This window comes from Lepisma saccharinum, chromosome 7 (genome assembly GCF_977018435.1).
Source record: "Lepisma saccharinum chromosome 7, izLepSacc3.1, whole genome shotgun sequence".
In the NCBI taxonomy this organism is placed as follows: domain Eukaryota; kingdom Metazoa; phylum Arthropoda; class Insecta; order Zygentoma; family Lepismatidae; genus Lepisma; species Lepisma saccharinum.
The window spans coordinates 17220439-17247406 of NC_139235.1; positions in this window are offsets into that span (position 1 = coordinate 17220439).

Here is a 26968-nt window from a genome sequence, read left to right on the forward strand (position 1 = left end):
CCTTAAGGAAGCTGATGAAGGATTGTTGGGAGCCTGTGATGTTGAACGCTACTCACCCCTTACTGTAGGTCTGGCCCTCGGCTTCTGGCGTCGGCGACGGTGACATGTGCCCGCTGGAGAGATCGAAGATGACGATAAGAGACGGCAGGTAATTCGGCGACTTGAATTGTAAATGAACTGCAGATTCTTCGGCTGGCTTAATCCGGACTGCTTATGGACTACTCGCTTGTTGCCGCCTCGTAACGTAGGGATCTCTCAGCAGACCGTCGTCGTCTTCTCGTCGATCAGTTTGGTGGTGATATTGGAGCGAAGTGAGAGATCGATTTACCGTCTCCAGGGGTTTTATACATTGGATTTGAGTCATAACTTGGTGGACTTTGCACCTCCACTGTGCACCTGGGGTATCCCTGGATGCAGATGGAAATTTACAGTGGAGGTGCCTTGCTGACTGTGCAGAGCCAAGTGGAAAGTTCTTGTTGCTCGGCTCTGCATCCGGTGGAATGTGGGGTGAATGAGCGTTCAACTTGCGAGCTTCAGAGCGATGTTTGAGGCAAATTAATGTTTCTAACTTTATGCTCCCAATTCCTTCATCAATATATAAAGCTGGTATAACCTTTCTTTACACCCAGCAAGCCCTGAGATAATTCTGAGTCCATGTTCTACGGCTGACAAGAAGTTAGCACATATGGGTAGAATTTTGCCGTCCACCTAATTGCAGGGTTTAGTGTGTTGAACGCAGCCAGTGCAAGTACTCCTGCGCTGTGTTGTTGTGGTTACGTTAGTGTTGTTGTGAGCACGGGTGAACGTTGAAACCTTTTACTAATGATATGTTTAAACCTGAACTTTACAGTCTAATAAAAGTACACAAACCAAAAACAAAGTCTTACGTTATAGATGACATAATGAGTGAGCATGGTCACACTGTCCTTCGTTTACCCGCCCGCATATCATCCCGACTTGAACCCAATTGAGAAAATTTGGGGGATATGTAAACAAAAGGTTGCCAATCGCAATGTCACCTTCAAATTGAACGACGTCTGGGAACTGTGCAAGGAAGTGTTTGCCGAAAATTGGCGAGAAGGAATGGGAGCCCTGTTGCGGCAATGTCAAAAGGGCTGAGGAAGAATACGTTCGTTTGGAAGGTTTTCTGTAACCGGAAATCGAACGTCTCGCTTTCAGTGTTGGTGACAGCAGCAGCAGTGCAGACGATTCCGTTTCAAGTGTCGGTGAGGATTCGTGCGACATGACCGATTTGGATTCCGAACTTGATGGCATTGAGCAGTTGGAATAAAAACAACTTTGTTTCATCGTGACATTTGCGGCATTACAATACACAAGGTAAGTTTATTAAATTAAATTGTTTTGCGGGTGCCTTCCTAGTAAGATGTCTGCTTTGTGTCACAGTCAACCGCCGTTCCTTCGTTTACTTGCAACACTGCACAACGCGCGCTAACATCACTTGTTTCTCCTTTCCCACAGCTGTAGAAAGCTTTGTGCGACTCGCTTCGAGCTTGTGCATAAGAAAACCTCATAGCTGTTCCGAAAATACGCTTTTTTCTAGAAGGTGAAAGATCAAGACTATATGGAGGATGTGGGACAACGTTCCATTTAAGTTTGTGGATTGTAGCCACGGTTCGAGCAGTCACGTGTGGACGAGCGTTATCCTGCAGAAATGACCCTTTGTCCATGATCGCAGAATTATCTGGGCCTTTGAGGAACCTTGAATAATATTCTTCATTGATTGTACAACGTACCGCGAGAAAATGCAGGTGCAGTATTCCTTGGAAAGCCAAGAAGAAGCTGGGTAATATCTTCTCGGGCGTTAAGGACATCTTGGGCCGGCATGCATGCAGTTCATTTTCCACCATTTCTCGACCCTTCTTAAAAGCGAGGGGGTGCAACTGACTTTGGACAGTATCGCCAACCTCCAATACCAAACTTGTTCCCACACAAGATGGCAGTGTTGCACAAGGTGCAAATTATAATTCGTATTTGCCCGAACCTTGTAGATTAGAAATACACACACACACACACACATATTCAGATACCTGGTAACACTATTAAGTCTTGTTTCCATGTTAAATAAAACACTAAAAAACTGGCCTAGGCAGAAATTATTACAAAATAACACACTATAACCGTGACGTTTCAACCATATAAGGTCTTCCTCAGAGTGAACAATTTTTTTTTTTTTAATTGCTGTCTGAGGAAGACCTCATAGTGTGTTATTATGTAATAAATTTTCCTTGGTCAGTTGTTTAGTGTTTTATTCAGACGCCTGAAAGTAAAGTTTTCTCGTATGTGCTTTTACTTTACGGAGCATGAGGGTCCTAGCTTTCTGCTTGTGGTGTGATCAGCACCATGATGAGGACCCACCGATTATAGATTGAGTGCACCTCAAGGGCACTGGCCAAAAAATTATAACACGTGGACACAGTCCAAGAGAACCATACCCAGCCCTTTATTATTTAAAGACTAGCCTATGAATAAGGTTCGCTCACTCTAGTAACAGCTTCCACATAAACACTTAGTTTGGACACACCCCGCTCATGCAATGTTCAAAACGATAATGAAGATTGAAAATGAGAACAGAAACATGAAGATGAGACGGAAAGTGGGGCTTTTATAAGCCTTAAGTTTTGCACATCTCACAAGCGGAAGTTTTCTTATTAAAAATCTCAAGCATACCCAAGAGTTTCATTACGAAATTTTCTGATACTTCTGAAGGCCTAGAATAAAGAAGATACCCGTGTTTAATTATCTACCTTCAAGAGAAGAAACAACCAGCTCTCTGCTCTTGGTTGGCGAAACTTTTTAATTTAACGTCATCCAGCCACGCACCAGCAGACTTGGATAAAGATTTAACTAATAATTATGAAGGGAAAAAAGTCACTGGGAAGGAATGCACCGAGTTGCTCTTGCGAAAATATCTCTGCCTCTTGGGGAAAAGATGCGAGGGGACACGGAGATGGTGTCTACGGAGAGTGAAGTCTCCGAGTTGTGAAACAACATCTTTACGGACGGTCCTCGGATGAACCACTTTTCTCTGGCTCATCGCGGCTGAGAGGGACTACTAAAAGCTCTATGGCATCACCAAACCCGAAGGTATGTTGCCGTAGCGACGCAAGTCCTAGAAAATCGAATCCCTGAGGGCGGAGAAGGAAAATATCTTCAAAACATCAGGAAAAACAGCAACAGGTGTTGTTACAAGTTCAGTGATTGATTCATTTGACTCATTGTATATTGCTTTTCTTAAACTTTTGCCTAATTGCGAATGTGAGGATAAGTGATGCTATGATGAAACTGACACTCCTGCCCAGGCCAGGATTCGAACCGCCCTTTTTGGTATTTAGCGTCGCTTTTCTGTCCCTTTTGGCTAATAGCAACGATGAGGAGGAGTGGTGATATGACGAAATTGATGGAAGGGCACTCGCAAAGAACAACCATGCCCGGAACCCCTGGCGTTGAAGCGCGCTGTGCTAACCACTCTGCCACGGTAGGCCGGCTGTTAAATTTCAATTCCACACAGTACAATGCGAAAGATCCAGGGTGGTATTTGTAGGATGGGGGGATTGTGTTAAGTATTTCGTCACATTTTCTGCTTGTAATACGCGTACATGTTCCCTTACTGATTGATGTTTTAAGTTCACTTAATGCACAGAAAGGCTAATCGGGAATGGGCCTACAATTTAAAGTGGGACCAGAAACAGTGTGCCTCCAGCGGGTATCGAACCTGGAACCGTTTGATTACAAGGCGACGACGTTAACCACTACGCCATCAGGGAGACCCTTGTTCCCTTACTATCAGAGGCCGAGTTCCGTGGCGGAGTAATTATCACAGCGCGCTATGACGCCATGGATCTCGGGTTCGAATTCCAGACTGGGAATGGATGTTCCTTGTGCGTTTTCCTTCACAAATTTTACCATATCACCACTTATCGGGAGTAGACCTAGAGTTTAAAGTGGGATCCGAACCACAACGTGCCTCCAGCATGTATCGAATCTGGAGATGATGTGATCAGCTCCACACTCCGTCCGCCTTTACCCGCTTACCATTACGGTATTCATTTTTTTAAATGTTGGGTCCCAAAGACCCTCCACGCAGGTACATTGCTGGAAAAAAAACATTGCGCCTAGGGAATCGATCCGGATCTCCCGTTTGACAGGCAAACACCCTATCGAGCTGATCACCAAGGTTATGAGTAGGGCTCGGAAGTTGAAGACCTTAAAATAGCCAAAAAAAATACCTATAAAAAGACCTAAAAATATCAAAAAAAGGACCTAGAAACGGAAAAATGGACGTATAAATGTGATCCAAATTAAATAATAACTTCAGGTTTAATTACATATTTAATGAATAAAAAAAGTACAAAATTCTGGTTGTATGGAACACAAAGTGCGAAAAAACTGAAAGCTTCAAAACAAGATAAAGTTGCCACTTACAGCGCGACCTTCCAGACAAGCTACTGTTAAAGGACCTTGTACCGTACCTGCTTCAGTCGTCCAAAAATGTTTTTCTCTCGTTTCAGGGATGGTTCAATTATATTTTTTCCTTTCTTTTTTTTATTTCTTTACTACAGAAAGGATGTTTAAGAGGTGATGAAATGATGATGATTCGAATTGAGAATGGGCAGTAAAAACGTAGTCGAAATAAGGTGAAGAAAAAAGCCGATAAGACCTTAAAAAAAGGCTAAACAAGGACCAATAAGCCAAAAAACGCCGAAAAAGGCAAAAAAGGACAAATAAAACCCACCTTTTTCTGGCCTACAATGACCCAAAATGAACATATATTATGTTGGGCGTCGTTTTCGGACACTAGGGCCAAAAATGATGTTTCCTCAACTTCCTAGCCCTAGTTGTTAGGCTTAAGTATCCTAACCATTATGAACATTAGCATTTATGTTATTGAGCGTCACTTTTCTAAACGAGGATGAGTGATGATTAAGTGATGAAGGAACACACAAACAACACCCATGCCCGGGCGGGACTAGATTCTCGGTGGCGAGATCAATAACAACCGTAATAGGCGAATATAGATTATGCATTTCAGTACCATGCAACATTTTGCCAATCCCCTGTTTTGTCTCTTTCATTGTTCAAAGTTTCAGCATCCTCCGCCGAGTTTCCATTTAAGTTTCCAACAATTAGCTGTAATTAGCGATTCTGGCTTGCCTTCCCACCGAGTCCCACCGCAATACAAATGACGCAGAATCAGTTTCAATTACACAGAACCAACCCCTATCAATCATCGTTATTTACCCATTAAGATTGCGTCGAATCAATTTTTGTTTATTTGTACTTGTTATGTATTTCAAATCTGAGGTTAGCAGTGACGACGGGAAAGAACGATGTGTCGGTAAGGTCCAGCCTGAGGTTCAGGACACACAGTTAAAAATGCATCTCGGCTGATGCATTTCTAGTTCATCAATTTACACAGTAAAATGTGTAGTTTTGGTTTCTTTGAAATGATCGTGTCTGAACTGCTCAGTTGATGCATTTTTAGTGAGTCGCATCGGAATAAAAGCTGATAAAAGCATCCTTTTATGCATTTCTGTGTATTTTGATGCATCAAAAGTACATCACTAGCAGTTTATGCACTTTTATGTGTTACTCGAGTCAACATATGTGTCAATTGACAAAGGCGGAGAGATAGAAGGAGAAGGAAGGAGAGATAAGAAGAGAAAGAAAGTAGAGAGAAGAAGAAAAATAATGGAGACAGAAAGAGAGAGAAGAAGATAGGAAGAAAATAAGGAAGACAGAGAGATTACAAAAACATGCATACAAAGAAACTTTTAAAATCTCTGCATTTCTACACCTGTAGATTTATTGCCACGGCAACACAAGATTTCCACTTGTACTCATTCGGAGAACGTAGTTTTTCCACATTCTTCTTAGACTTCCTAAAGTTCCCTTACCGTCAGGTTTCCAAACGCAGGGAACTGAACTTACAGTTTAAAGTGAAATCCGAACCAATGTGCCTACAGGGAGAATCGGATCCGGAACCCCTTTATTATAAGGCGACAGCATTAGCCACATATCGTGATGTTCCTCTACACTGATTAGTTCCTTGAAACGTGTTTGTGTGTAATATTTGTCGACGTCCTTCGGTCCTCGTACGAGTACACATAGGCACTCGCAGAAAACTTTTCAAGATAGGTGAAAGGCCGAAGAAATAAAAAAAAAGTTGTGTGCCCTTAATGAAATGGTATATTCTGAAGCCATGTTTACGTCTCAACATAAGGAGGGACAGAGAGCAAAAAGAGAAGATAGGCAACAAGCCATACAGAATAAAAGAAGAAAGGGAAATAAAGAAACCAGAGAGAGGGAGAGAGAGAGATTGAATGAAAAAAGGAGGAAACCAAAACGTTAGACAGCAAAAAGAGAAAATATACATTGAAGATAGAGAGAGAGAGAGAGAGAGAGAGAGAGAGAGAGAGAGAGAGGAAGAGGCAAGAAGAACAATAAAGGAGACAGACAAAGAAGAGAAGAAAAGTAGGGGAGAAAGAGAGGGGAAGATATGAAAATAATGGAGACAAACATAGATAGAAAGAGAGAATAAGAAGACAAATAAATGAGGCAGGCCGATAGTCTGAGAGGAACAGGGAAGAAGGAAAATAAAGAGGACAGAAATATAGTAAGGAAGAAAACTAAAGAAGGAATAGAGATAGAGAAGGAAAGAGGGAGGGAACAGAAGGAAAATAATGGAGAAAAATATAGAGGAAACGAAGGAAGATAAAAGAGACCGGCAGAGGGACAGAGAAAAAGAGTTCGAGAGGGTAAAGAAAGAAAATATAGAAGACCAAGAGAGAGAGAGAGAGAGAGAGAGAGAGAGAAAGAGAGAGAAGAAGAAGAAGAAGAAGAAGAGAAATATAGAAAAATAGAGGAGTCAGGCAGAGATATAGAGAGGGTAAAAGATGACGGCAAAATAAGTAAAATAAAGAAGGCAGAGAGAAGAGACTAAACATGAGAGAGACATGTACAGAGAGAGAGAGAGAGAGAGAGAGAAGGAAAGAAAAGGAGAATGAAGGAAAGAGAGCATGAAGAGAAAAATGGACAAATAGAGAATGAGAAGTAGATCAGACAACGAGTCAGAAAATAAGACAGAGCTAGAAGACGAAACAAGGACAGAAAAGACGAAATATATACAAATGAAGGGGAGAAGGTAAGAAAAATATTGTAATATAATTAAGCCTTGTTTCCATATTTAAAAAAAATAAGTTGCTCACCAAGGCAGTTTATTAAGATATAAAAACACTTAACATGTAACGTTTCAACCCTGTATCTAAACATTTTAGTTTAGTTCTTCGTCTGAGGAAGACCCTGATACAGGGTTGAAACGTTACATGTTAAGTGTTTTTATATCTTAATAAACTGCCTTGGTCAGGAACTTAGTGTTTTTAGAAAAAAATATGTTCCACGGAAACCCATGCACACAAAATCATGCACCCTCTACAGGAGCGTGGTGCTGTCCACTCCACCTACGTCCAGAATCATACTCCAGGGTTACGGGAGGCGGCTGCTGAACGCCAAGGTCTTCCATCTCAAGCAGAAGATATCGTTCTGTTGCGGCAGCATTACGTCAAATAGCGCAGGGGCAACAGATCGGCCCTTACTGTCTCGCCATCTGCACCAGGCAGTCCCTGGAAATCGTTTATTTTCGTTGGATGATCAAAGTGGAGGCTGCAGAGTTGGGGGAGGGGGAACGACGTCAAAAAAGAGGACGGTTGAGAGTGCATTGGGTTGTTCGTGCCAAGATCTATGTTACTTGTCAGCATTATGCGGTGGAAACCTGGTGGTGTGTAAAAATAAAAGCCGACATGCGCCATATGCCCTCACGCCCGCGCGGTCCGGAGATATCAGAGCGCAGATGCGACGGTCAGTTCCCCGTCTCAGAGGACCCAACGGCAAGGACCAGGCTTCTTACATCGTCTGACTGTGCCACGAAAGGACCATGCAAGATGAAAGAGGGATCGGCAGGAGACGAAGGCCAGCAAAGTATATGGGAAGAACGGGTATTCAGAACGTCCATGACCGTGCAATCTAACGCATAATAAGGATTTCAAATTATCCGTTTCGGATGCAACGGATAATCCGAAAAGAACATATTTGATGAAGGATCTGTGGAAAATGAGTACAGTGAAATACGAATATGACGAATAAATGAATATGTGGATAGCCAGTGAAAGAAAAAACGAGAAAACTGGCCAGGTAATGCGCACACTACGACATCCGGATAATTCAAATATCTTGATAATCCGAATATTGGATATCCGTATAATTCAGACAATTCAGATATCCGTATAATACGAGTATCAGATATCCTGATAATACGAATATAGGAAATCCTGATAATTCGAATATCGGATATCCTGATAATTCGAATATCGGATATCCTGATAACACGAATATAGGAAATTTGGATAATCCGAATATATCATATCCGGATAATTCGGATATGGGATACTACGAATATAGGAAATAAAGATAATCCGAATATCGGATATGCGGATAATCTTGAGAATTCGGATATTTGAAATCCAGAAAGAAAATCATACGAAATCCGGATAAAATGTTATCCGGTTTTGACCATCCCTAGTTAGTACAGCGCCCTACGCCATTCATCGATTTCTCATATCAGCACTCATCCTCATCTTCGCGTAGTCAAATGAACCAAATCAATCAATCAATCTAACGTATTCCCTGTTAATTTCTTATCAGCACATATACGCCTCCAAAAGTCGATGGGATAGTCAAAGAATGAACTGGTCATATTACTATAAATTTTCTCTATAATTTTTGTTTTTCAAATTTCTAGCAGTATTGTTGATCTTAGCAAAAAACGATAAGAAAAACAATTGAAGATCCTATTTAGAGTATTCAAATTAAAAAAGAAGAAAATTGAAGTCAGTTCATATATAGCCGAGAAACAAGCGAGATTCAAAATATGAATTCGCCATTTTGAATCTAATAATGGCGCTAGATCCCAAAATGAAACAATGTTTCTATACAATTTGGATGCGCTCTCTCCAGTGATGCTAACAATGATCAAATTAGAAGTGTCAGTTTTGAGATTTACAATTTATGAATTAAATATTTCAGCAAGCAAGATCAATCAATCATCTTTACACGAATTGGAGAAACTCCAGCCTCCCAAAGCAATTTCTTCAGTACTCATATCTTCCAAAGGCTTGTGGTAAGTTCATCGTAACATTTGTATTTGTCGCGGCATTGAAAAGGCGACCTTCACAGAAACAGCCCTGCTCCCCCCCCCACCCAAACTACTTATGAATCTAAAACTTTGCATGACTCTATGTGGGATACATATGCACAACCTGGAGAAGTTTCGTCAAAATTGAAAAGTGTCGAGCAGAGATCACATGTGAATTTGGGCCACTTGACATGGAACAGCCCTATACTAAATCAACACAAAATAAGTTAGTAGGACACTTCTCTCATTTCACTCTGTTTTCGCGTAGTGTCATAAAAAGACAGAAAAACGATCATCATCCTTGATTTCACTCAACCCGCACAGCACCTGTGTGTGACGGGTTACATAACCCGAAACGCTATCAGTCACGATTCCCGAGTAAAACACGTGACAAGAGGTCGATAGATGGGACATGCGATTAAAAGTAAGAAAAGTTACAGATCACAGAATTAAATGGCAGGAGAAGCCATTCCAGAATTCTGGAATTCTACAGCAGACCTTTCCGAGAAAAGGAATTATTTAAGGGCAGAGTTTTTTCGAACACATGGATCACAGATTAATCTCTAGTCAAAGACGTACTTCATAATTATTTAATTTTCTTTCGTCACGACAAATTCCCCTTGACGTATCTTTCCTTGCAATCTTCGTGCATACCTATTATTTTTTTTGTTCATTTTCCACTTTTTTTGGTTTATATATTTTCTCCTCTTCTCCTGGTCGTGACATATTCATCTTATCTCGGACTCTTCGTTGATAATTATTTATTAAACTCGATCCTGATACCATATTACTTTTTCTCTCAGTTCTACATCTTTTCTATCCTTTCCCAAGATTTATCATCTTATATTCCTAAATTCATTACTTTTTCATCTAATTCTTTCTGCTGCAGTGGTGTCCTCCCAAAGCAACGACCATCTCAAGGGGTTTGCTTTTAAATGTCTCACTTTTTCAGCTGAGTTTCGAGATGAACAAGGAAATGCAGAAGTGGAATTCTGTGTTCTGTTTTAGTGTCTCGTAGCCTAGTAGTTAACATTCCTTTCTATTCTGTGAGCTGTCGTCGCGATATTAGGAGTTGATCAAGCGTCGTGAGGGAGTTACTGAAAAGAAACAGAAAAACTATTTCATTCAACCTGCTATCGGTCTCCGGTCTATAAAACAATATAAAATCGACAATGGGATTCGATGAGCTCATCACTTGTCTCTCAATTAAAAGCTTCTTGATCTTCAAAAGGCTGTTGTGACGCAGAGCTACGATTGTCCTTGTCTGCGCGTCTCTCTATTTTCCTCCATTTCAACCTCTTCTACATATCTCTCTTTTTGTTTGTATTTTTTCCTGATTCTCTATCTACTTGGTATGACTGTACTTCTCTTCACCACTTTTCTTTTTCTCCCTTTCTGTCTTCTTCCATGCCTCTTTCCTTTCTTTCTAATTCTATCCTCATTATCAACCTACTTCTCTGCATCTTTACTTCTTTTCCCCCTTGCTATCTATTTCAATGCCCCTCCTATTGTATCTATTTTCTCCCTGATTTTCCATATACTTGTCTGCACTCTTCTTTCTTTTCTCCCATTCTACCTACTTCTATATCTCTCTCTCCTTTGTTTCTATTTTTTTCTAATTATCCATGTACTTGTCTGCACCCTTCTTTTTTCTCCCTTTCTATCTATGTCTACGTCACTCTTCGTTTGATTCTATTTTTCCCGATTATCCAAGTACCCTCTTTCCGTTTCTCCGTTTATACCTATTTCCATGTCTCTCGCCTTTTGTTTCTATTTTATCCATGAACTATCTTCACCCCTCTTTCTTTTCTTCCATTCTATGCCTCACTCCTTTTGCTTCTATTTCTTTCTGATTATCCATGCTTCTCTTCTTTCTATTGGCCTCATTCTGTTTAAATTCTCTCTTCCTCTACTTCACCCGCGCGGTCTTTCTCTCACTCTCGGCCTCAAAATAATTTCTCCTAATTCCTCCATGAGCACACAGTGCCTCGCTGTTACACACCCTTCGATCCTCCTCCTCCCACAAGCGCTGTTTGTTCACTTAGCTCACGTCCGACAGAAACGGCGCACTTAAAAGACCAGATCTCTCCGCGGCATCCGTGCATTCTTCCCGAAAGACCTCGCCGAGTTATTAAATATAGACTCCTTCAGCACACACATCCTCCGTCTAAATCCCGCTTCCGCCTCCTGAGCGTCAATATTCTTCGGCATCTCCAAATGTAATGGAACTTGAGGCTATATATATACACACACACACGCTCACTCCGGCTATGCTATCTGAAACTGGCGGCTCGGCGGACGTGTGGTTCTTCGAGAGGATGTAATCTCCAAATTTAAACCAAAAACCCTTCCTGGATGCAGATCCAACGGACCAGAAGGTTCTCAGCTGGAGGGAAAGGATGCTGTTCGAGGCATTGATCGCCTCTGACGCAATACATCATATGCTTGCCATCAGTTACCAAAGAGGCAGCATCCGTACTGACAGCCTCTTCAGTGGCCGTTCTGAAGGCGTCCATCGTGGAGAACTAAGTTTAGAACTCAAGAGCGCTGCCTTCCTAAGAGTTCGGTAAACACAAGCCATGTCTGAGGAATATACAAGGTGCGATCAAGAAGTTCGCTGGGCCACGTTACCGTCGTCCGTAAAGGTTGATTGATTGATTGATTTAGTTTATTTTACTTCGCGTTTTGTGCCTCTTGGTTAATTTGCGAAGATGGGGATGAGTGATGAAATGATGAAATTGATGAATGGACATTCACAAACAACCAAGCCGGAGCGGGATTCGAACCCGGGACCCTTGGCGTCACAGCGCTCGTCCGTAAACCATATTTCTCTATACACTGATGCTTTGTCGTGCTTCTTTCTTTGGATTTTTCTCATTTAGTGTCGCCTGTCTGCCACTTTTACTAATCGCGACGATGATGATGAATGATGATGTGATGAAATTGATGAAGGAACACTCACAAAGAACACTCATGACCGGAATTAGAACTAGAGACTCATGGCTGCCTTCCTGAGAGTTTGGAAAACACAAATCATGTCTGAGGAATACTCGAGGTGCGATCAAGAAGTTCGTTGGGCCACGTTGCCGTCGCCCGAAAGGGAGATTTCCCTACAGACTGATGCTTTATCATGCTTTATTATTAGATTTATTTGTTTATCGACACTTTTCTGCCACTTTTGACTAATCGCGACGATGAAGACGAGTGTTGAAATTGATCAAGGGATACTCACAGTGAATACACATGCCCAGGTATGGATTCGAACTAGAGACCCCTGGTAACGTAGCGCGCTACCCTAACCACTTCGCCAGAGAGGTGGGCAATTTGTCATGCATGGGAGGATATGATTCCAAACGTCGTCGCTTTGTAATCATGGGCCCTGGGTTCGATACTCGATGGAAGCACACAGTGCTTCGTATCCCACTGTAAACTGTAGGTCCAGTCCCGATTAGCCTATCTAAGCTAAACGTGACCTTCAAAACAAACTTCAAGTACAAGTTCTACAGAAAACCTCTTGCAGTAGCCACGGACAGTGAGCCACTTTCCATTTTTTTTAAAGAAAAACTGTCACGAAACGATACTGCAGCTCATCACCATCTCTACTGAAGTAACTTTTCAATAGCAACTACGTGGACAGTAGGAACCAAGTAACAATACGAGGAACTAGCAGAATGTCCCAGAGCTTCTTACGGGATAATAAGCATTGGGAAAATCCGCCCCATCCGCCCAGCACACTGGGCACTGCCGCCAAGTGGGGATAGAGATCCGAGCGACCAATCGCGTGAAACCACGAAAAGCACTCCCAGACTTCCGCTGAATATTTCAGAGCGCCATTACAGTTGATTTGGACGATTTGCACGTCGGGATAACTCTCAATAGCGCGAATTGTCATACAGAGTTATGCATATCACGGCTGAAACGGTTTCCATGTCGTCACCCGAAACCAGTGGCACTGATATTGCCGCGACTAAATCTGGTCCCGCATCTTTTCAGTTGCTCCCCACGCATAATCATTACTGCTATAATTTGTTGGCGTCTTAATCAGAAGATATGATACCAATAGTTGGTGAGAAGCACTATGTGAGAACACGGTGACCACTCTAGGACCATGATAAAATTCAAGTACAGCGTGTCAACACTAACATTCCGTGATTATAAACGATCACAAAATTTTAATTATGTATATTACGAAATTTATACCGCTACTATTCGAAAGAACAGCGCAAATAATTTTATCGGATGTGTAATTGTTGGCGTTAACTACAACAATAAATGGCATAACAATAATAGAATGAAAAAAGAATAAAATTAGCCAAGAGTAGCAAAAAAAAAAACACATTTTAGGATGTGTAATAACAGCTCAAAGAATTTTAACGGAGGTGTAATTGTTGGCTTTAACTACAACAATAGATGGCATAACAATAAAAGAATGAAAGAAAGGAGAAAAAAATAGCCAACAGTAGCAGAAAAACACATTTTCGAATGTAAGAGAAAATTAATGAAATGGACAATTTCACGGTAATACTCATGTATCCCACTGTACAATGCTGTATGAATGAGTGTTGCAAAGAAAAATTTAAAAATAAAAATAATAATAATAAGAAGAAGAAACGTAATGGTGGACAAGAGAGAACACACCCAAAGATCTTTCTATTGTTAATGTGTTATTGTAAATGGCATTGTTGTTAGAAGCAATATTGTGTTACTGTTGATGTTTACTGGATGTTTAGGTTTGTACAGTGGGATCCATGAGTATTACCGTGCAAATTGTCCATTTCATTAATTTTCTCTTACATTCTAAAAAGTGTTTTTCTGCTACTGTTGGCTAATTTTTTTCCTTTCTTTCATTCTTTTATTGTTATGCCATCTATTGTTGTAGTTAACGCCAACAATTACACATCCGTTAAAATTCTTTGAGCTGTTATTTCGAATGGTATCGGTATAAATTTCGTAATATACATAATTAAAATTTTGTGGTGGCTTATAATCACGGAATGTTTTGTAGACACGCTGTATAATTCCCGGTTTTCAAGGCAAACTTTTAAAAAAAAATCAAGGGTGCAAGCAGATGCTTTCTCTATTTCGTCTGTAAATTGTATGAGAATTTCAAACTCAAATTATTTGCAATAATCTTTCGTCTGTCAGAGAGATTGTTCTGCAAAGGACACTAACAAATTAAATGGATTTAGAGAATTCGATTTTATTTTCCATGCAGCTTCCTTCTCATTACTCGATAAAAATAAAAGCTGAACTATGAAAACATTTGCCTCAGGGCATTTGTAAACACGTATAAATTCAACGGGATTTGGATTAATGAAAGTTGCAATTTTTCACGTCTACAGAGAAAAATTCACGTAAAATGCACGCATAATTCCCGGAATTCAAGGAATTCCCGGTGAGTAGGCACCCTGGAGAACCATAGTAGCGTCAAGATCCTAGGCAACTTACACATCCTCCTTCACTTCACTTCACTTCTTCTGTTGCGCCTAACTCCGTACAAAACTGAATTGAACCGGGTGACACAGAGCCAATAACCCATACGATATCATATTGCGTAGACCTCATATTTTAGGATTTTAACCCATTTTTGCCTTAAGTTATTTCAGCCTTCCGTTAAAAAACGCAACGACTGATGAAGTTTTATAGATCCTAAAGAAACTATTTTGCTTGTTAGAACCTATTTTAGGTATATGTGCCTAAATTAAGCCTTTTTTAGGTTTTTGTATATATTTTTAAAGGTTTTATAGGATTTTCATGTCACACAGAGGAATTAACTTTGTTTGGTCACGAAAACATTCAAAGACGAACGTGTTTGAAAAGTACTCTCTGACCTCTGTCGATTTCCCTTCCTCTAAGTCCATGGTGATTTTTCAAAGCTCTAAACAAAGCAAAATGTCTGGTTCCACTGTTACCTGTACAGTTCAAAGTGGAAACTTCTGATCTGTGTGAGCTTGCATTTCAGCATTGAAGTTGCACCACTGACTATGTTTTTGTTGAAAGATTATTTTCAACATACAAGATGATCCTCACAGACAAAACTGCGGAGTTTGACTGTGGATAACATGAAAAAAGTTTGTTGCCTAACTATACGGCGAAGAGTGAATTTTAATAGCAAATTTCCAATGGTAAGTTCTGCCATTGCCGTAGGGTTAGGCAACACACATAACGTTATGCAAGATAGTGCGTATTTCAGGATATAGGTGTCCCATTTTCATTGCAGGTGACTATACCTAATCAGCATTTCTTAGGAATTTTGAAGTATTTTAAGTTTTTTGAACCTACTTCAGGATGTTTTCGAGCCTAACTTATGATTTTAGGACATATGTTATGATTTTTAGAACCTTTTTTGGAGTTTTTTGATCCTATTTTAGTATTCTTAGAGCCTATTTTTGAAAACCTAAAAGCACACTTTTTACAACCTTAAAATCCGAGGTCTAAATACGTCAGCATTAAGGCCATTTGACTAACATCTCCATACCTAGGACAAAATTGCTAAGGTTTTAAACGAACGCTCAGCACAAGGACAAAACACAGGACATCACGCTGTCATACAGAGGATTATACTGACTGAGCCTCGTTAGCCTGCAACTTACCAGTTACTAGGGTGTACCACGTGGAAGTGAGGTTGACGTTTTGGGTGCCTTCTCAAAAGGTCGCCCTTTACACCTTCAAGTAGACTGGTGATGTGCACGACACACCGCATTCTGGAAGACCACGAACAGCCACAAATGATTCATTGAGTTTTGTGTTTTAAGTCCACTTTATGCACATGGATGCTAATCGGGACTGGACTTACAGTTTAAATTTGGATCCGAACCACTATGTGCTTCCACCGAGTATCGAACCCGGAACCTCTTGATTACAAGGCGATGACGTTCCACAACGTCCTGCCACAAATGAGTAAATGTAACCAGGGCATACTGTATGAAGGGTTCAGGGTACAAGTGATGTAACTTTACTTCATGGAAATTGAGTTACATGTATAACTTAGTACTGTGAAGTATCAATATTTCAGTGCTAGAGGGAAGTATCTCCTAAGTTTCAAATTCTTGCTCATAGAGGCACCACTATGTTTGCGTTCCAATGATTAAACGTAGGACTACGCTATCTAAATGTGTCCTTTTCTCAAAACTGTCTCGAATGGAGTTACGACAGTTGTGCTTTGAACTCCTGGTATATTTCTATGCACGTATTTGCTCTTTTACGTAACCTGCCTTGCCACATCCTGTTTACCGAGAGAGACAGCGAGAGAGATGGGGAGGGAGAGGAAAGAGATAGAGAGAGAGAGAGAAAAGAAAGAGAGATGGGAAGGAAGAGGAAGAGATAGATAGAGAACGAGAAGAGAGATGTGGAGCGAGAGGAAGAGATAGACAGAGAAAGATAGAAAAGAGAGATGAGGAGGGAGAGGAAGAGATACAGAGAGAGAGAGAGAGAGAGAGAGAGAAGAGAGATGGGGAGGGAGAGTATGAGATACATATATATATATATATATATATATATATATATATATATATATATATATAGAGAGAGAGAGAGAGAGAGAGAGAGAGAGAGAGAGAAGAGAGATGGGAAGGGAGAGGAAGAGATAGAGAGAGAGACAGAGAAAAAGATATGGGTAGGGAGAGGAAGAAATAAGGAGAGAGAGAGAGAGAGAGAGAGAGATAAATACTGCAAAAAATCAGAGCGATATAGGGAGAGAGAGAGAGAAAGAGAGAGAGAGAAAGAGAGAAAGAGAGAAAGAGAGAGAGAGAGGAGAGAGAGAGAGAAGATAGAGGTAGAGATGGAAGAGCAGCAGAAAAAGGGGTGTCCTGTAATTCACACTTTTCCGAGCAATCAATCATGAAAGAAAATCACCATGAAACTCTCACAAAATACAACCCTAATGAAGAAGGGGAGCCGACGAGAAGGAGGGTTGATGCATACATGAGCAGGAGGGAGCGAAATGTAATAACAATGCCCTACATTGTATGCAGATCTGGTCATGTGGAGTGGTTCAGAGGGGGCGAAAGAGAGGCTCCAGCCATTGTTTGCCCCATGGAAACTAATATGCGAGTACCTCCAATTTAAGCGACCAGTAAAGGCTGAGAGGGGGTGTCCCAACAATAGAGTTCTTCCACGTCATACGATAGGAGAAAACTCCCAATAGGTCTAATGAGCTGTTCCTACGAACGCAATACGGGAGGGGTGGCTTACAGGTAAACTATATATATATATTGTTCCCACTCAACCATATCCCTGCCTGTATAAGGCATACGAGCTCTCGCAATTATATGGGCAAACAAAGCATATGAAATCTAATCCATTATTGGCGGAGACCGCAGGTGTATCGTGGTTACAATACCCCTCTACCTGCCCGCACCCCAACCCCGGTCGAGTCACCTTTCCGGCGCAGGTAAAACAATAGGTTGCGTTATTAGTTTCCTCAAATTATGTTCATTAGATGCGAAATTCCAATCTCCCCTATGTTATTTGATATGCATGCGTAGGGTGTGTTTTTTAGAAATAATTGGAACTCTGTTCGATCTCCTTTTGAACGAGCACGCAACGCTCCACAGTGATGGTTGAAGAGAAGCATACACACATGTGGCAACACTGGGAAATAGAATTTGTTGACAACCTAACCTGGCGGTGACGTAACAGCAGTATTGCCAACTCTCATCCTTTAAAAATATCCACCGTTCGCATTGCATTTTTTTTTTCTACAGGGTGGCTCAAAAAGTCACTTAACACCCCCGGTACAAGGCCACTGCAGCGTGCAACATGGAAATGGTGATAACCAATCGTTGTCAGGCTAAGGAGGAACCACATTGACGCCACCCGTGTGGTCGGCGGCCATCTTGATGTCCGCCATCTTGAATTCAACTTTAGAATTTTAAATGGGAAGGGGGTAATATGATATATCAAATCAGGCTAGAATTTCACGAGAAATGCAATGGTGAAGATTTTTTCGACGTATCTTTAACCAGTAAAAGGTTATGACTGAATTCTTGTACCAATTTGCTCCTTTTCGAGGTGTTAGAAAAATGCCTTGAAATTTGTTTAGCGCTTCGGTAATGCATCAAGATCAAAGTGATGTCTAGGGAGAGAAGTTCGCATGCCATTGCACAAGATTTTAATCGGATACATCCACGAAGAGCTGCGCATTATGAATGGTTGTCGCGAACAATTACAGTGTGATGATTCTATTAAATGAAAAGTCCTTCACGGTGACAAGGCTAATGTTTATGTTCATAAGGAAGTCCATAAAGTCTCGTCTGGACTATATATCGCCCAACACTATCAGTTTCCTACGCGCAGCTATGCTACGAGTATACGTATAGGTGACTTTGAACAGCAGACTCCTACACTCACCTACGCATGCGTAGTATGGGACGCACGCTACATATATATATATATATATATATATATATATATATATATATATATATATATATATATATATATATATATGTGTGTGTGTGTGTGTGTGTGTGTGTGTGTGTGTGTATAACTATCATTATATATATGGTATAGATATTTATAATGTTATCAAATCTATAATAAATTCATAAATATTTTTAAAATACATTATTATTAAATAGATATAAATTAATTAATTTGTTACTTTTCATTCCTTTACTAAGTGGTTAACTTGTCAATAAATTACAAAATAGCTTAAATAGTTTTATTATGCAATAGTTGAAATGAAATAGAAATAAAATATAAATAATGAAATAAATAGATAAATATAAATAACGAAACTAGCCATTCTATCAGAAGCATGTTCTTTTCTAGGCAAGGCACACTGACTAACATCAAGATCAAATCTACACATGTTTACATGAGATGCAATCTTTACGCGGACTTATGTAGCAGATATGTTAGGTATAGCGTCACTTACAGCAAGAACTTTTTGTTACTTTATATCCATGAATTTTACTTAACAAATGGGACGATTTGTACTCGCTTGTGTCAAACAGATTCAACACTCAAATGAACGCACCTGGTGAACTAATTTTCACTTACAAGTTCATCCGACTTGGCGCAATATTATTTTCTCAAGAGGATGTAACATTTTTCTACTGCTTCTAAATATACGCGACTCACGGTTGTATACCCTAGATATCCTTCTCCATCTACCATACCTAGATATCCCAGCCTTCTTTAATCGCTAGCGACTTCTACTCATAAAGAAACGCATAGTTACAGCCACATGTGACGAAATACAACCTTGAAGTCTAGAAAATCTGTATTCTGAGCTAACACGTCTAGACTACTTGCATAATAGGGCGTTAAAAAGGAAAGCAAATAATCGAATTGAACCGTAACGTTCTGTGAAGAAATCTCTTTCAAGCTTTCATGACCAGACTTAAGATGGCAGATGTAGTTTGACGGCTGCCATATTGAATTCAATGTGGCGGCGGTCGTTACTCAGCGATTCCAAGATGGCACCATTCAGGTTTGCGTTCAGGAGACGCTGCTCGTCTCCAAACTTCCAGATTCCGCCAGTTTCCGGTTTAAAATGCGGGGGAGAGAAATGCAGCCAAAATCTTGGTGAAAAATTCCCGGATGAAAACTCAATATTGGAGGTTCAGCACCCTTATGAGGTCCACTCCGTCAGTGTCACGAACACATGACTGGCGCTAATGTCGGCCGCTCCTGTTGCCAAGACAAATGGGTCGGCCATCTTCCCCCCCTGCCGGAAGCTGGAGCAATTACAGGGCTACCAACATTCCGCCGCAACCGAACGTTCGGGGAGATATTTCTTCTTGTCTGACGGAACCTGCTCCTCGATAGGCTATTGCGAGGTGGCCGATTAGTTAGAGAGTTGCAAGTGCAGGCAGAAGAGAGAGAGCGAGAGAGATCTCGCATCTAGAATATTAAAGTCCACTCGTTCTATTTCAATAATCCTGTCTGCTCCATCTCTTCAGGCCCCAGTAATTTGTATGTGTGCCTGTTTCCGTTATTTTCTGTCATCCTCTAAGTAATTCGTGACGATGAGAATGACAGTCAGTTGACGAAAAGGATATAAAAAAGCTATCATTGTGCATTGCAGCGTCTCATGAGGACATACAAGGGTGTGCACATTCTCGGTTTCGACCACAGGGTATGGACACGTAGAAACATTATAATTCTCTGAATGTTGGTGACAATGGCTCTACATTAGCTCGCAATGCTAATTGGACATTATCCATAGTATAGTGATTTAATCTAAGCTTATTATCATCTCTTCTCTCGTCTTCAGGCGAGCAAACGTCTTTTGGTGGGGGATCGAACCCATGACAGATATGTGATTTTACTACAAATCCAGTTCTCTAACCAACTCCTCCACTGGAGTGACTAGAGAAAAGGTGTTCTCTCAAAACGAAGTGTTAGAATAAGTTTAGTTTCAAGCACTAGACAATGGATAATGTCCAATTTTAACATTGCATGCTATAACGTAGAAACCTTGTTCCAAGCATTTGTCAGCCAGCAGGAGCCAGCCGAAGAAAATGTCGCCGTTGTTTCAAATGTGCCGCGCACAAAGGAAGCAAGTCCGAGTTTGTCAGATCTCACTGCAAGCGCCTACAAAAAAAATGAATGTTTGAACATTTTTTTCTGGCGTTTGCACTTTTCCTCAAACGAATCGTTCTTCAGTGCAAAGAGGAGGGGGGATTGGTGGTGGTACCTCCCATATCTTCTTGACATTATAATTAATAGTGCCCATCTTCATCTTTATATAGCTAAACAATCTGTTTTTGTTAATTTTTAAATGAAGAGAAAAGTGATGCTGTTCTCCACATCTTTGTCGTCACCTCATTATTATTTTTGTGTTTTCAACAAAAACAGTTCATTCTGACTTGCAGACTTGTTCCTCACGGGAAGCTAAGTGTGTCAACCATGGTACCTTAGCCACTACCAGCGCTATAGAGATAAATTCTCGCGGGTCAATAGACCTGTCAAATAGTATATCAAGTAAACATAGCAATCCAAAATGGTGTACCGATATGTTACAAACCAGTATACATGAAATTTAAAATTGTCTAAAATTAAAGATCTTGCAAATATAAGTTTAATGACATATAAAATGTTTTTATTGCCCCGTGCGTCTATCTGTAAAAAAAATGAATAATTTCATTACATTGCTAACTTTCCCCCTCCTCCGTATTTTAAATTCTGGAAAGCAGATCCACGACTATGAGAGTCTGGAGATCTCTTGCCTAGATCGTACTATCTGATCTACTAGTTGTGTTGCTCGGGCAAAGGATGAATTTCGGCGCTCTTTGTGACTTCTTTCAAAGACATCTTCAGTGACAATGACGGTAACTTTTTCCTCTCCAAGTTCATATCTCTATCGTGAAGGAGATGTCCGTAGGCCAGGAAGAGCCTTCCCCAAAATACACCACCTCCGTCGTGCCTAATGAAGTCAGGTGATCACTTGATGGGGAGTTGACGGAGGGGGCCGGGGGGGCAATAGCTTTGATCAGCAGTTGCAATACCCTCCCTTTTCGTTTCTTCATATCCCCCTTGCTCTCTACGTCAGAACTAATGAGACGGCGACGCCATAAAAAAAACAGCAGCTTCCCACCCCGAGCCCCCCGGTGGAAACGCAATTCCTCCCGACCCAAACCAACAAACGTAAAACTTCCCCCGCAGAGCTGGAAACGATACGGCAGGCATTCCCAGTGATTTATCGTGGTGCCCCAGCGACCTAATAACACTCCACAAAGAACATATAAACGCTGGAGATTGGAGCCCGTGACGTAGAGCTCGACTGCGGGGGGCTAGGGGGGCAGGTGCTAGGGAAGGGAGTTGATTGAGACGGCCTGGTTTTTGGAAACTGCGTCACGAGGAGATTTGGTGAACTTCTGCTAATTCTGACCAAGTGTTTCAATTTGCTCGAATAACGCACGCCGCTTGCAGGCTCGACTATTTGTTCTCTTGCTTAAATTGGCTCCCACCCCCTTTTTTTATTCCATTCTAAAAAGAGACAACAAATAATGCGAAGTTAGCCCACTTGTTTTGCCTGCCGCTGATAGACTGCTGAATGGACACTCTTGTCTGCTGCTGACAAGTGACGAATGGGCGCCGTGTCATCGGCAGCGTCAACCCTTTTCATGCATTGCGAATAACAAGTGCTTTTGACGTGAATATTGTTTTCTCGTACAGAGTGCGAAACAAAATAATACAGAACTGAAAAGACTGCTCTATGTTCATTCGCGTCGTTTTTTAATATGTTAACAATGAAATAATAGGTATTCTGTTTCAGAGCGGGACTAACCGTGGGGGTCGCGGGCGGGTTCCCTCGACCATCTAAAAAAACAAAAAAAAAACGCTTTATAGTCCATAATAGAAATAAAGTTCAATTCATTACTATTCCTACAGAATAACCAATGCGGAGTACATGGAGTAACTTTCTGGTCAACCATTTCGTAGTGAGATTTTATCCTCGTAGATATGTTGATTATCTTGTTTATTTTACTTCCATTTCTCTGCCAATTTTGGCTACTCAGGAAGATGAGGATGAGATGGATGAAGGGACAATCACAAACAAATACCGTATCACATCAAAGGCGTGGCTCGAACCCGGGATCCCCAGCGTCAGAGCTCGATAGACTAATCGCTTGGCCAAGGGATGCGACTGAAGCATTGGAAGTAACTTGCTACAAGCATATTACACCGGCGACGTTCAGTAGATCTTTAAACTCCGAAGACAAGGGAATCGACAGGAAATCAAATGAAATAAAGAAAAGTCAGCTTTATATGCAAAAAGTACGGTTAACGACAGGATGGAACAGGCTCAACGGCTTTAACGATCGAAAATTTGAATCCCCTTTAAATAGATCGCGATAACAGATCTTACCCGCAGTTGTAGTCCGAAAGTTATAGAGTGAATTATATAGTCTGCTTATCGATTGATACGCAAAGAGTTACAGCGAACTTATCGCTTGATACGCAAAGAGTTACAGCGAGCTTATCGATTGATACGCAAAGAGTTACAGCGAGCTTATCGATTGATACGCAAAGAGTTACAGCGAGCTTATCGATTGATACGCAAAGAGTTACAGCGAGCTTATCGATTGATACGCAAAGAGCTACAGCGAGCTTATCGATTGATACGCAAAGAGTTACAGCGCGCTTATCGATTGATAGGCAAAGAGTTACAGCGAGCTTATCGATTGATACGCAAAGAGTTACAGCGCGCTTATCGATTGATAGGCAAAGAGTTACAGCAAGCTTATCGATTGATACGCAAAGAGTTACAGCGAGCTTATCGATTGATACGCAAAGAGTTACAGCGAGCTTATCGATTGATACGCAAAGAGTTACAGCGCGCTTATCGATTGATACGCAAAGAGTTACAGCGAGCTTATCGATTCATACGCAAAGAGTTACAGCGAACTTATCGATTGATGGGACCCACCAACAATCCTGACCTCAAAAATCCCCCCCACAAAAATATATCCGGGGGGAGAGTTTTTCTTGTAAAAACAAAATATAAGCAATTAGTATTTACTTCTTATGCACGTTACTAAGAATAATAATTATGGAAAACACACAAAAGAGTGAGTGCAGAAAGCTTTCTCTCTTTTCAAGAGATTATTACTCTGTCTACACCAATAACAATACGCGTGCAATAAAAGAAGAATGCAAGTCAAACATAATTATAAACTATAATAGATTTGTATTAATACAAAAACTAAACAAAAGCTTGTGCAAAACAAAACTATTTCGTAATTTATTGACAACTTTAACCAGTTAGTAAAGGAATTCATTTGCTACTTTACACATATCTGATATATATAGATGTAACGAATTAATTACTTTATAAGTAACTAATAATAAAGTTTTTCAAAATATTTAGTAATTAATTTACATTAACATTATATATACCCATATCATAATGATTTATGTATGTGTGTGTGTGTGTGTGTGTGTGTGTGTGTGTGTGTGTGTGTGTGTGTGTGTGTGGATTAAGATCTTCTTCCCCCCACCGACTTCAATGATTTCGCACCCTGCAAGAACAAAAGAGGCGCATTCTACGGTAGGACTATTCTTCACATTTTCACCAACGACCTGTGGCATTTCTCCTCTAAAGAACGGATATTTTGATACATGAACATTGTTTATGCCGTGGCCGGTTGACGCAACAATGAATTACCACTGTCCTCTGTACGATAACCGTTCAGCACACTGCCATCTAGTGACGTGTCCACATATTACGGATGCCATTTTCAACGGAAGATACGATCATATTGTGGTATCACCGTTTAACTTTGAGAAGAAATATAGTTCCTATGACTTATGCCCCAGCCCTCGTATAAAAATGGAAGTTGAGACATCTTGGAGGAGTATGTAAGCGATGCATTAATTTTTTGTTACCCTGAATCCCCGTGATAATCTTTATTCCGTGAAGAACCTGCGTGTGTCTAAATTAACCTCTATCTACATACAAGACAATTACTTTTCGGAATGCCCTCGTACATGCCACAACCCTCAATTGACGTTCCGGATCGCACGGAGCTTTAATTCAGTGTTTCGCCTCGGCTTCCAAAGAGCGAAGTAAATGCCTGCGTTTCTATTTATCCCTCTCAGGAAGGCGAAGACAATGCGACTAGAGACTTTGCGGGGAGGTCTCTCGCATTCCGAACAAAGAAGACAATGGGGCAGAGCAAAGAGAAGGTGAAGGACAATAGGGAGGCATCAGGGGAAGAGAAGAAAGCCAAGACAAATGAGGATGTCCTCGGATGAAAGGAAATAGCGCCAGGAAATATGGAGACAGAGATCCGCGGAAGGGTTCTTGAGAGGAGACAGAGCTGAACGGTTCAAACGGGATCTTTTCTCCAAACATGGCACTGACATCTGGAACATTATCTGTCTCCTTGCAGTACTGAAAACGGTGAAGAATTGTAAAGAATATCCTTGCAGTGTTCTAAATCTCTTGCTTGTTGTCTGCGTAAGTAGAGTGATTGTGTATGAAATGAATTTTCAACATACCTCGGAATACTCTTTATTGCCTGCTGTCGTTGATGCACACTGTCAAATGCTTTCGTCAAGTCGTATGTGCACGCGTCCATGTTAAAGCTCATGTGTATTCTTAATGCTAGAACGCCAATACTAGGGTGCGGATTTTTGCCTATTTGTCTGATCACTTGAGCTTGCCTGCCCAAATAGACAGGAAAAAGGAACTAAAATGTGGAAAATAGGCACAGTAATATAGTAACTAAAAATAAAAACACACATAATAAGCATTCACTTTGAAAGCTGTGATTAAAGAAAGGATAACAATCATACTATCATGAAAAATTTAATATTTTTACAACATTAATGGTTGTAATATTTGCATCATGATTTTAGAATTGTTTTTTTTTTAACGGGAACGATATACTTTTGTACATTATGTATTCGTTTGCAACACAGAGAAATATAAAAAATATCTACCCTAACCACTAATAACAGAAAATGGGGGCCGAATTTTGTTGACATTTCATCTTTTAACTAGTGCAACGTAGACATTGCTAACTAGTACAGAAATCCTGAACACCCTCCTCAGGTTGAGGAAATGTAATTTTTCTGGCTCATTTTTTACCATTTTTTAAAATTTTGCGTCATTATCAGGTCATTTTTTTTAAAAAAAATTGTGTCATTGCATGCTGAAACATAAGAAGTTCAACAATTTCAGTTTTGTCTGAATGTTATCTTGCGGTACTTACTCCATGTTTAACTACCAGCGCAACAAAGCCTGTCTGAAAATCGCGAAATGCTACATTGTCGAGTTTCTTATTCACAGTCCGTACAACACACCAAGGTGAAGAAGCACTAAAATGTTTGTCTCGGAATATATATAGTATTTTCAATAAGCAGATTGAGTTTTGTACGAATTTTTTGGCTCATTTTTCAAAGATTTTAGGTAATTTTACAGGATTTTTGTTGTTATTTTGAAGGTCATTTTTCAAAGCTTTTTAGGTAATCAAAATCCGGGCCCTTGCATAACAACAGTTGCTCTGCATTCATGATGATGAGCCATTCAAAGGAATAGTCACGTAGAGTCGGGATTCGAACCTGGAATCTTCGTAGATCGATCGTTCATCGCGTTTGGTCACAGGGGCAGATATAAGGCAAAAATCAGTGAGGGACGAGCTTCCTCTCGATGCGCAGGAGGATGAACTTTTTTCTACTTGCAACCTACTATGTACATTGAAGACGATGTCAAGGGGGGTCGCTTCTTTATTCTCGTGATTATTGAATATTTATTGTAAGTACTAGTCGTCATGCTCCATGTATCCGCCTGTGGAGAAACCTAAACAAAAAGGGGCACAAAACGCATTGAAACATTATTTTGTCCTTAATTTAAAACAGTTTAGGCGCTGTTAAGCGAAATAGGCACAAACAGTCGAAATAGGCAACTATAGTCACTATGGAATTGATATATAATGATTATATTACCCGGAAACCTACTTCTGTACTTAAAGAGCACGACAAGGAACAAAATAGGCATAGGGCAGTACTCGGGCTGTACTGATGCCGCATTTTCATAGTGTACATAGTTAAATGTCTATTTTGAAATTTAGCGCCTATTTTGTGTAAGCTAGCCTAAATGTGTCCTCTTTAGGAAATTTTCGTATTCCTGGTTTCTTCGCTTACTTGAATTTTTCCATCTACACGGCAGAAAACTCTTGTTTTAACAATTTTATCATTATCAACATTGTCACAATTACACAAAATTAGCACAAAAGCGTTGTAAAATATGTTTTAAAAAAGGCACTAAGTGTGCAACTGACTAAGAAAATACTAACAAGT